At 42.9% G+C, this 12,051-nt stretch overlaps 1 protein-coding gene across 1 annotated transcript in view; it reads right to left on the reverse strand.

Moving 5' to 3' along the window:
* SPNS2 (SPNS lysolipid transporter 2, sphingosine-1-phosphate) overlaps positions 1–12,051 on the reverse strand; it is a 141,620-nt gene that overhangs the window by 8,689 nt on the left and 120,880 nt on the right. The gene's annotated exons all lie outside the window — the stretch shown is intronic.

The raw sequence follows: 12,051 nt of genomic DNA on the forward strand, positions 1-12,051 counted from the left end.
TCCGACAGTGCAGTCTTCGTTCTCTCTGAGCACTGTGCCGTAGACAGGGGTCACTGGCTTATGCACCACCTGATTTCAGTGAGGCTCAGCTTACAGGTGGCAGCAGGTCAGCTGTCAATTTTTGTTTCTTTTTTTTTAAGCAAAATAACTAATACTAAATTTTAGATTCCCTTAGGTAGTAAAATGTAGTATATGGACTTAAGCTAACAAGGCTCAAGAGCATCTAAATCCCTGTTTAAGTCCCACTTGCCTTTCTAATAACGATAATCCCGCACTGAATAGATTGTCGCTTCCGATTTGGTGATATCCGCTGACTAAACATTGGTTCCTAAATTGTTCTATTTTCTCTGCAGTGTTTTTTCAAGATTGTGAATGTTTTCATTCCTTGAAGAGAGCGGGGTGGGAACCACTCTGTTGTTTCCTGAGGGGGAGGAAACTTACCCAAATTGCCTTTCAAGAACAGAAGCTGTACAACTTTTTTGGTTGTTTTTATGGGCTCCTCCAGCAGTTAAAAATGTGGCTGACTCCTTCTAACCCCATCATTTCCTCTCCTGTCAAACCCAAATATTTCTCCTAGATCCTATCAAACCATTTCTATGTAGTGTGACAGCATCTATAATTCTGAAGTATTTATAAGACTGTCTGTTTAATATTAAACTACATGTTCTAGAGCTGTTAAATATTTATACTATGTAAAATGGATCTAATTTCACAGCACCTCAGCTGGTTAGAGAACTGCCTAAGAAAAAGAAGATGAATTTAAGATAACAGATGAGTGGCCAGGATCTTTTACAGGTCAGCTATACTCTGTTTCAAGAACTGTGCAGAGATGATTCTGAAAATGCTCTGTCCCTTTCAGTCTAGCTGGTCACCAAGCCAACAGATAATGGAGATTACCGTTTGTAATACAGCCAGCACTGCTGTACAGTTCCTGGCACAATCTGGGTCCTGTGAGGCCTTTTGAAAGAGTTTTTGCTGCCCACATCCACTCCAAGAATGCTCTGCTCCACCCTGTGCCAGCAAGAATAAAACCCAGATCTCCCTTCTCACCTGCAACTCCATCTGCTCCAACAATTCAGGGTGAAGTTGTGAGAAGCAGTGGTGGGCTATGTCCCCCACTGACTTTCCATAACTTGTAGGCTACTGAACGTTTGAGCTCCATGAATGTCATCTCTGTTCATGAGCTCAAACTCAAGCAACAGGACATCAAGAAGGAGAACACACTTTAGTCTATATGTGCAGCACCATAACGTACAAGACTCCAGGAGAAAGGCTATGCTTATATAAAGCTTTTGTGAATGCTGGCAACACTGTTTAATGTTAAGTTTCATATGTAACTTAACACACATATTTCAATATCCTACAGCTTTCTGAAAGCCCTGTTTTCTTGCTATCTAAACAAGTCAGGCTCTGGCTTTTGTAACGGAGAAGCATATTAGGAAATAATGCCCTAATTTTTACAGCCTGCTATACTTAACATCACTTAACTTTTACAGCCAACAATAAAATGCTTCGGTGGGGTCCTTCTAGCCTGCCAATAACTCATTTTTTGACTAGCAGGAGCTCATCCAGCAGACAAAAGTATTGGGGCTACAGGGGCAGCTAGATCACTGGACTTAGCAGCAACTCCTGCCTGTGGTTAAGGATCCTTCTCCTTCCTTCATTTCACTGAAGAGAATTCTGTGTTTCTGAAGTACTGTGCAATATGCTGTAAAGTGCCTGTTTGAAGCGGTGCTTTAGGAAGGGATACCAGCATAACAGTCACTAATGGCACCCTTCAGCAAATTCCTCCCTGTCTGAACTTTCTCAGACATTGCAGGGGGGGGTGGTGTGGTGTAAACCTTTCCAAAAGGCCTCGTGAACACACTGAAATCAGAAATTTTAGGTGATGAAATGTTTACATGGACAGACATCCTTGAAAGGTAATGAGACTTTATGACCTTAAATCTAAGACAAACAAATCTCTTTTTCAAATGCAGCTAGTTAAAGAGGGTTTTTTTGGCATCAAAGCGTTAGAGCCAATGACACGCTACACCTGTGTATCAGCAATGATTAGCAGCCCAGCCAGGTGCAGCACTCTGCAAATCCAGCTACTGAAACTCATCAGTAGCATTCAAATCTAATGTTGCTGTCTGAACCTCTGCAAGAAAAACAGAGGCTAAGGACTATCATTTGTAGCTCCACACCTGTATGACTTTCAGATGTAAGAGTGAATTTTATCAACTGATAAATGAACCCAGTAAGTTACTTGCACACGAGGTTAGCTCATGCTGTTGTTATCACTGTATTCCTGCAGATAACTGACAAAATAGTTATGGAGTAGGAGAGCTGGGGCAGCCTTCCACTTTTGATCTCCAAATGCACACAAACTCAGGTCCATCAGGTAAGTTAAAACCCTAGGGTAGAAGTAATGCTGTCACTGTGGTCTCCCTGACACTTACAAGAGGACAAGTGTAGTTGCAGATGGAAGGAGGAAAGATCATTGAGGCAGAGGAGCATACAAGTGGGCTCAGGCACAGGCAAAGTCCTCTCTCTGCACCATAACCACCTCCTAACTTACCAACTGTGATTCAGAAAGGGAGAAATGTCAGGGAAGTGTATGTTTCACATACTGGGCTCACCTCATCAAACATCTTGTTACTGCAGGGATCAACTGCCTTACATAAATCCTTGCTGAAGCCAATTGCCAAAACACATTAACTTTTTAGTGAAAATAGGAGAGAAATGGACACAAGTTTACAGACCATCCCACTCATATTTTCCATCACTGACTGCACACTGTCAACACCATCACAGAGTCAGCTTCAAGAGGATATAAAGCTTCTTGCAGTTGGCCTGCCAGCAATACAAACAGGTTAAACACAGGACCAGGAAACACCTTAAAAAAACAACCAACCACCCCTCACACGTTATCACACTTTATTCATACTCTACACAGGCCCTGCTGCCTTGTCTCACTGGTATTTCACCACATAGGCATTTATAGCTGCATTTCACTGGGATTTTGTTGCGTTTCCCTTGAGGACTTTGAACCAGTCAAACTCCATTAAATGCACCAAGTTTCATCTAGTAATGCACAACATCCACTGGGCCACGCATGTGGGCACTGAGTTCAAGCAAAGATTTCTGCCCCTGAAACAAATCAAAGAAGTCCATGACTATTGTGCTTTCTCTTATTATTTTGCTCCCTGCAGAAGCCAAAGCCAGCTCACTTATCTACTGCAGAGTCCTCTTTCAGCTCGGCTCTCTACCCCACTGGTGAGCGTAACAAACTGGTCCCAACAATGCACCACTTTTGCCAGACACTTCACAAAGAGCAAAACCAGCAGGCTGGAGACTCCAGTTCAAGTGTGTAGCTTTTATGCCCTTCATTATACAGAGTTTTTAATCAAGCAGTGCAGGACGTATGTTAGACATTACTGTCCTCCAGTAACTACGTATAGTTGCCATTTTCACCTGCAGTTCGAAGGAGCTGGCTTTGGTTCCCCACTCTACAAGAGTTCTCGCGGGATGCTGAACAAACTGCTATGCGCACTTGTGCCTCCATCTCCTCCCTAAAAAATGGCTGCAGAGCACTAAACCTTAGTACAACCTATTACCTTCTGAGCAGGGAGTAAGAACAGCCAAATCAAGGATTGCTTCCAGAGAACATGTCCTGTTTTAGCAGAACTCAAGCTATTTTGATAGTTAAATCAGTAACTTTGGGACAAGACACTCACAATTAACAACATCATACATTACTGCAGAAACTCAGTGCTTTGATTTAAAGGGCTCCTAGTATGCTGCAGCTGAAAACAATGACTGAAAGTGAAGATGCATGAAAGGTGAGCAATAATCATACATCAACCTAGAAAGATCCCAGTGCGTGGTACAGGGACAGGACTGGCACAGCTAAAAATAGTCTACGCACTGAGCTTCCTGATGCATCATGACAGGTTCATCCAGCCTCCCAGGAACAGGGTCTGTTTGACGAAGCTGAGGTCAGTTTGCTAAAGGAAAAGGACGCTAAGCAGAACGCTAACAAAATTTAACAAAGAATCAGGCATAGGAGTAGCTTATATTGGAGTAGGAAACCATTGCTTAATTTAGCTCTGCCGCCTGCTCACGCTCCCTCGTTTCTACCCAGAGAGGAAGCCTGGGGCTTGTGTAAATCTGAAGTACTCCAACCCAAGGCTCAAACAGGACTTGGTTGTGTGCAGCCCTCCTGGCAGCCACTGGCATAGAGTTGCCCTTCCCTCTGGAGATAGAAATGGTGGATCCGTCTGTAGCGAGCAGCAGCTCTCTCATGGAGACAGCCCGATGGGAGCTTCGTGCTGGTGATGACAGGTGCTCCACCAGCTGCACTAGAGAAATGAATTGGCTTAAATCCCCTTTTCTTCCTGCACGTCAGTGGGTTTAGCGAATGGAATATGATAATCATGTACAGCAAATACATTTTTTTCTCTCTATTCGGTACAGCCCCTTAAAGCTGAGCAGACTATGTTAGTATTTTCCATCTGTTCATTTAATCTAGGTGCTGAGCATATTTGCCTCCAGAGGAGGAAACATAGGTCAGCTTCTATTTTGCCTCTTTCACAGATCTTGACAGAGGAGAAAACTGGCATGAAGAAAAAATCAATAACCTTTCCTTCTATTTTTCCAGGCAGCTGCAACAGAACAGATGTGAAGACGAGCGGTTAACAGCGCTCATTAGGGTATGAAGGACTTGGATGGAAATGAACTCCAGAGATAAGTCTGCCTCACTGCTCTGCGGTGGTATGCTAATGTGGACTCCTGAAGTTAGTGAAGATGTGGGTCTCTGAAGCCCTCAAAACTTTGTGCCTGAGTCTGCCCCTGTATGCATAATTCTGCCAGATACTGATGGGCTCAGAAGTAAGGTGGTGGGATTTTTAGTGCCATAGAAGATGTGGCTAACAGCATACTCTTATGTCCACTGAAATAATGGAGGAAAGAGGAAGTGGAGGGTCTTGCTTTTTTCTTGGCATGATTGAATGGGAAAGGGGATAAAACGTGACAGAAAAAGCAGGTATTATCTAATTAAATCTGTAAACAGAAAATCCTGTGGAACTTCCTGATGCCAGTTGATTAGCTACATACTTCTTACCCTCCAAAATAACTGCCTCATCATACAGCTCTTCATCAACCTCTAAGCTACCAGGTATGGGGAACAGTCCTTGAATTTTGCTCCACTGTAACAGTCTGGGCAAGCCCTGTCTGGCATGTGGTAGTGGTCTGGCAGCAACTTCGGGAATGACCAAGCCAGAGCACTTAAGACACTCCATATTGAAACATTGGAAGTAAAACTCCAACGGTTTTGTCCCTGTTTCACTAAAAGATGCCATTCAGGGCAAGGACCCAACCGCAAGTAAATTACTCTAACACACCTATAGTCACAGCTTGCTGAAAATCTGCCTTGCAGATTTCTCCACATGGAGAGGTCATCTACTGTTGATAAAAGTCAATACCTTCATAAGATGTTCTGTGATCATGACAGGCTTCAGGAAACAGACTAGCAGGGCTGAATTTTTCATTATTTTTTCTATTTCCTTGTGTCAGAAAGGGTTTCTGGTTTGGAAGGCTGCCTTCTGTTCAGTGCTTCAGTCACCTGCGTGGAATCTGATCAGATTTTGTATCTGTGCCAGGGCACCCTTAGCAAAGAAACCATCTTAGAGTTTAAAATATCCTCCTGTGTGATAAAGTCCCTCCATGCCAAGAACTGTCCTTTGCAATGACAATGCGAACTGACATATTGAATCCATTGTAAGCATATGGTTTTTAAGTGCCCCTTGTACCTTGTGGGCAAGTGCTTTCAATCCTGTTTTACAGCTGATGAGCATTTTAGGGACAGCATCTGACTTCTTGAAGGTTGCAGCAGAGAGTCAGTAGCCAAGACAGCAGTAGGACTCCAAGCAGTTCTTGATCTGGTGCTCTTCTTGGACAAGTAAGCTTTGCCTTCCTGTAACTTCAGGCACATGGAGAAATTCCATTCTTGCTGTAGAACAGCACTTAAGTAGCTAAGAATAGTCTAAGAATATTGTTTTCCTTTTTCTGTGGCACAGGAGATTAACCTCAAAAGGTCAGTAGATGTGGGGAATTGTTGGGCTTGGAGAACCATGAAGTTCTGCCTGCAGCCTCTTCTGTAGCTTGCAGTTAGCCAGAGCTATGCCAACACCAGCTGGCTCAATCCTGCCTGTACTTAAGCAAAGCTCCTGTTGCCAACAATTAACCTGAACAGCATATTTCAAATGCCACGAGCATTTTGTGTAAGGACCACAACTGAGCTCAAAATGTTTGTGAACAACCAAACTGACCCTTGACATCTTCCTACCTAACCTGCAGGAAATCCGCAGGTTGACTAAAGCAACAGAATAAATCAGTATTTTCTTCTATGAGACCATATTTTCCATCTGCATGAAACCAGCAGCTCCCAACCGAAGAAGCAAACCAGCATTTAAAATTCAGCCAGTCCCAAGCCGTTACATTCTTATATTTGCTAGCTCCATTTATGGAGTTACAAACATGGCTAGTAAACAGGGGAGAAAAAACCCCAGCTCTACAAGCAGGCTTTTCCCACCAATAATAAAACTACTTACATTTTCACCACCTCTTCCCTTCATATTCTCAAGTCTTTGATTCTATATAAACCATCTAATAGTCTAATCTTATTCCATCTGCAGTCTATGCGTCTTTATCACGCCACTCTCTGATATTCAGAACACGCTCCTTGCCTCTCTTCTTCCATCATCACAGATCCTCTGCATCCTAATCTGGGCTTTTTGCTGTAAACTCATATGCCTTCAAAGGCCAAGGACATCTTATCTGGGCTAAAAAAGCATTGTGAGTTTTTATCACTGTAGGAAATATTTAATTATTGTTCTTTTGTAAAGTAAAAACCAAACAAAGCAATCATGTTATTCCCCCTAAATAGCTGAGTATCAGCAGTGAGTGGACTGTTCCTCAAATATCCTTTTATGGGAGCTGTTAAAATCCACTTGCTGGCCCTGAAATCCTCAAATCCAAACTGCTTCAATGCAGCACTAAGACATCTCTCTAAAGTAAGTGTCCAGCCTCTTTAAAAAAACCCTTGCAATACATCTTAAAATACTTCATAGAAGAAATATTCTTTTTAGTAATGCAAACTACCAGAATGGAACAAGCTCTGTATCGGTCTAGCCTGCCAGTTTAGTACCTGTGACACTATTAATGGAGGGGACTCTATCCTTTGCTGGCAACAACATGAGGTCACCTGATGGGTCCTTTCTGTCTCTAACTGCTGCCACAGAAAAATCAGAGAAAAAGAGGGTTGACAACTCAGCGAGTCCTTCCCCTGCCCCACATAATAGAATCTGCAAAGCAAAAATAAGGTCAGACACTTTCAAATTGCTGCAATAGGAGAACTGGGAGATCATTTTATATCTAGTTCTAGAAAAGGCTAAAAATAAGCCTGATGTGAGGCAGAAGACAGTCTGAAAATGGATTATTCTCATTTTTCCTGTAATGTAATTTGCAGATGTGCCGTGTTTAAGACAGCAGAAAAGGTCTATGGACTAGGGATTGTTCTTTTTGTGGCTTGCACTATCTAGTCTGCAATAAGTATTTTCTTTCTAGTGTTTGTACCCACCACTTTTAAAATGAAATGTTTTTCAACACTGCTACTCAGCAAGAGTTTCCACACCTGATCAAAGGTGTTAAGAGTAAATTTTTTTTCTTATTAAATGTTTAATTTTAATTTTAGGAGAGAAGAAAATCCTACTAGAGCTGTTTAAATAACCTGATTCTTGTCATGTAAACAAATGGGTGAACTATTTAGGCTTGCAGGTCTCTCTGAAGTGCTGAGTGGTAGCTAGTTAAATACTTAAATTCCTTTGTTCTGACCAGCTGCATCAGTGCAGCTATTTATTCCTGTTCCGTGTCTGCACCAGGGATACATACTGCAGTTGTATCCTGCTGCCTGATCTGCATTGCTGTATCTTTGGCGAAAATATCCAGCGTATATCATGCAGGGTGCAGAGAGGAACTGAACAATTATAAAACTTGGATATCCATGCAGAGCATCTCTCTGTAGCTCTGGAAGGATATGGGAAAAAACCAGAAAATCTCATGCTTCAAGGTATAAAAACAGGGATTAAATAAAAAAATAAATAAAAATAATTTGAGGGGTAGACTATCCTACACCTGCACAGGGTGGTGTTTCTCAGGAAAAATCTAGGTGAGTTTGGGTTTTCCCTCAGCAACAACTGGGAGTAGCCGTTGTTGGAGACAGGACTGCAGAATCACCCTGCGCCTGCTGCAGAGCATCCGTGGTCCTGCAGGTCTGTGCCCGTGCAGAGACAGAGGATCGTTGCTCAGCAGTGCTCCAGATGCTTAACACTCACGCTGACTGCCCAGAAAAGAATCACGTTACACACTAATTACATTACAGTGATTTATATGCCCTGGCACCCAAAAGTTGTCGCAGCTTGGGGAAAGGACTTTTTTTTTTTCCCCTTTTCATAATAAAAAGAGCACATTCTTCCCAATTACTGGTGAAGCCATTGCTTCTATTAAGTACCAATGTAGGCATTTCTTTTGCAGCTCTCCAGGGTGAAGCTTTGTTTTTTCAAGTTATCTGCATTATGAGGGAGGAAGAGGACATAGACAGACCACAGACACAATTCTCAGCAGTGCTGAGCTTTTACTTCCAATGAGTGAAGTACCTGAAGTACTCCTGACCTCTGTACGTTGCCTTCTGGCTGATATCTGCCAAGGCTGCACAGGTATCAGTGATGGAGCTAGGGAATAAAACGTCATCAGATTTCTGATCTGTTTCTGTAGGGCTCTGCCATGACAAGACTGTATGTGTATGTATCGTCTTCCAGAGGATCTCAAAGTATAGCTTGCATCTCACAATTTTCATTAAGCAGGTAAGAGAAATACAGTGCAGAGTGCAGTCATGTTTGGAATAAAATATGACTGCTTTAACCCTCCACTGCAGTAGTACAGAACAGGAAAGGAACAACAATACAGTCAAGTGAAATCACAGCAGAATTGTAGTTGAGTGGTTTAAAAAAGAACTGAAGTATTTATTATTACCAGTGCATAAGAGCTCTTACAGAAACCATTCTTAACCATTTTCCTTCTCTTATCACTTTGGACGGGTGGGATTAAATTTGTGTTATAAAAATTGCACCAAAAATGATTGGATTATATTACAGTGATGTACTGTATCATGTTCTCTGCTAGTCCTAAATTTACTAAAAGCCTCTTTAAGCTGTCAGACTTATGAAGCAGCATGAAAATAGTTATAAAAGAATCGTGATTTTAAAAAAAAAGAATGGCTGTATAAAGAAATTTTTGTCATGAGTGTTTTTGTGAGAGGGGCAGCCTTATTGACTGGAATTCCTGTGCTAAAAAAGTAATCTACAAAATATGCCAGGAATTGTGGCAATGATAAAAGTAGCGTAAAAAAAAAGTCACGAGGCACTGAAAGCCTGGAAATTCTGTTTTTGAAAGGAAGTGTGGTGGAAACTGGAGGAAGCTTTACAGGAAAGAGAGGTTGGTATCCTGATACTCTTGTCCTGCCTGGAAGAAGAAATTATCTCTAAGCAAAAGCCCAGAAACCATTGCACAAAGGAACAAACAAACAAAAAAATCCTAGCAATAAAACCCTGAACTACTTTTCACAGAAGCATGGCAATTAAAGCAGGGAAAGCTTAATTTCCATAGGCAGAGCTGCAGAGAGCAGCGTTACACTTCTTTGCTTCCATATTAGTTCATTAGAGAGGTCTGTGACATCTGCCCTGTGTGCCCTGACCCTACTGGTGATGAATGGGTTTAATCTCTGGCGTGTGACACCAGTGTTTGTGATTCCTGCAGGTTAATTGATTTCTTTTGGCAAAGCACATTTCCAAGTCCTGTTGTCTGAGCAGCATGGCTGACTGCAGAGGGAAAACAAGGCATCCCGAAATAAGAAATTCTCCTGTACCCAGCAAGTAATAGGTAGGATACACGGGAGGACTGGCCAGGCAGAAAGCTATCCTTGCCAAAGGTGCGCAATGCCAAGTGCAGATGGCCAGTCAGATAGGTGGGAGCTGGACGTCGGATCTGGAGTCCAGCATGGAGTTTTAAGCTGCTAATAGCAAAATGCTCTGTTGTCTTTTCCCTCACGGGCAAGCATGCTGCTAATAACAAACAAATCCTCCCCCGTAAATTCTTCCGAGGAGACCACTGAACCTGTCAGCAATGGCAGACGGGACCCAATCGACAGCACAGACACCACTGCACGTGGCAGGGAGAGAAAGAAGCCTTACTCCACAGTTGCCAACCTTATTAAAGATACTGTCTTACTGTTCAGTAATGTGTCAAACTTGCATTGAGCTGGACTGTCCAGGAATCTGACTGTAGGATGCCAGGGTATTTTTAACATGGGAGCGGGCATATCCCAGAAACAGTGCACTAGGAGTCATTTGAGAGAAATTATTTTGTTAACCATTATTTATGACAACTGTTCTCCCTCTGTATCTGAGCCAGTTTATAACACGAAAGATCTGTGGCTGATTAATATAAAATTCATAAACAAGTGTGAATCAGACAGACCAGGAAAGGGAAGGATGCAGAAAGAGAGCGAGCAACAAAACCACATCTGAAGCTTGAATATGTTTCTTCAAAAAGTGGACCAGTGACTGTTTGGGAAGCTGGTGGGCTTTGGACGTGAACAGAGTACCACCAGATCTGCTCAAGCTAGACAGCAACAGACAGAAATAAACACTTTTATGCAGGAGAAAGCAGAGCTGTGGGGTGTGATCTACCTCCCACAGCAACACTACTGCAAAGCTGGTGTTTTGGTGCACTGTAAAACAATCCTGTGAAACACACCAGCGCTGGCACCTAAGCAGAGTCACCCAGTTAGCGACCAGCCTGTGACCTGCAGTGCCTCCTGCGAAAGCCCTCTTCCTTGAGAATTCCACTGGAGCTGTGATACCGGCTGGATACCACAGTGCATTGCCCAGCATAGAGGTCCGGCTGGGGTTAGACATGCTGTTAAAGATGGGAGTGACCCGAAATTCATCAGTACCTCAATACTGAAATCCTCCTTCACCACCTCAGATGCTGTCACGCCATGCTAGCAACACACGTGGTGCAAAGGGACACGTATCTCCACCATAATTGTAAGTAAGTGGAACAAGCACTCTCCCCTCTGAATACAGTGAAGACAAACACTGAAGTTCTCCCAGAAACAGGCGGGGGTCCTGGGCGAAGGCTAACGCTATGGCTACACGAGGGGGATTTCATCTGCTGCACTGTATCACTACCCTGTCACCAAATAGAACTTTTGGCTCCTTGCAGCAAAAAAGCCACCCTGAGCACCTAGAAACTTATGTTCATCTTGCCATGTCCCCAGGTGATCACTACTTAGACTTGCATGTACAGCTTATGTGCACAATTACAGAAATAGGACTGGAAGGCAGCCAGAGAGCACTTCCCATCTTCCTGCCTCAAGACCGAGCCAGGGAGGCCTTCAGAAACACTGGACAGCTTTCATGTCTTCTCCAAATAATCTGCTGTAGCATTTACCTCTTTTTTCTCTTAGGAAGTTCTTCCTAACATCTAATCTCTAATTTCACTTCTTGCAATTTAAAGCCATTATATGCAGATAACAAATCAGGCACACATCAGTCATATCACATCTCCAAAGTCACACTGAAGTTCAATTGTGCAGGACTTAACCTCCTTACAAGATACGTGATGAGGTCTTGTTTCTTCCACAATGTTTAAACATCTCATTATAGCGGGAACGTATATATCTAAAGGCACCAGGAGGCAGAAAACCTTTCCTTTCTCTGGTATTTGTGCATGTTAGTAAAAGGAAGGTGGAACTGCTCTTACAGGGCCACAGCACCATCTGTGGCACTGCTTCCAAATCTCTTGCATCCATCTGATATGATCGTGTGAGCCAGAAAGTATCACCCAAACCGTTCACGCACTTATGTCAACCTCCAAACACCTTATCTTCCTTCTAGTCGTACTATGTCTAGTGACAGTGATATGCCAGGGCCCTTCTCCTGAAGGTAC

This window comes from Buteo buteo, chromosome 7 (assembly GCF_964188355.1).
Source record: "Buteo buteo chromosome 7, bButBut1.hap1.1, whole genome shotgun sequence".
Classification (NCBI taxonomy): domain Eukaryota; kingdom Metazoa; phylum Chordata; class Aves; order Accipitriformes; family Accipitridae; genus Buteo; species Buteo buteo.